Consider the following 709-nt stretch of genomic DNA (forward strand, 5'->3'; position numbering starts at 1 on the left):
CAACCATAATGATTCTGTGATTCTATGGACTTACATATGACCCTAAATGGTAATATATCCTCTGAGTAAGAGAGTGACTTATATGATTTGTTGTGATTTTATCAATGTAAGAAAAACTGTGTTTCACCCAGAGAAAAGAAAATCATAGCTGGTATATGTTAAAAGAAAGAACACTTCAGATGAGTTCCAGTCCTTCTGCAATTAGTATATCCATGCCTAACACAATGTGGGGCTGAAAGAGCTTCTCCTTCAATTTTTCCTGGCTCTCACAATCATGTTTCTAGTCAAACCGATTAAAGATAAATGGAAGAAATCTAAACTTTATCCAAAATCAATATATGGTTACTATCAATATACAAGTCCTACCTAGGGGGCAATGTGAATAAGAACTGTGTTAAGATAGACAAGAGAGATTAAAAAAAACCCTCGCCATACTTTATTCTCCGTGGGGTTTTTTTTTTGTTTCTCTCTGATTTACAGGGAGACTAGATGGTCTTATTTAAACAAAAAACAAAGAAACAAACAAAAAAAAGCAAAACCACCCCCTAGCTAACCCCTGAAAACCCACCAAGGCTAATAGCTACCAGAAAATTATTTTTGCTTTCTTCATAGAACTAAATGCTTCAGAACAGCAGCTATTCAAAGACAGAGAGACTTTTGGGGAAAAAAACAAACGCCCCCCCCCCAGCCAAAAAAAACCCCCCCCCCT

Source organism: Cariama cristata, unplaced genomic scaffold (genome assembly GCF_000690535.1).
Source record: "Cariama cristata isolate BGI_N322 unplaced genomic scaffold, ASM69053v1 scaffold45151, whole genome shotgun sequence".
Lineage (NCBI taxonomy): Eukaryota > Metazoa > Chordata > Aves > Cariamiformes > Cariamidae > Cariama > Cariama cristata.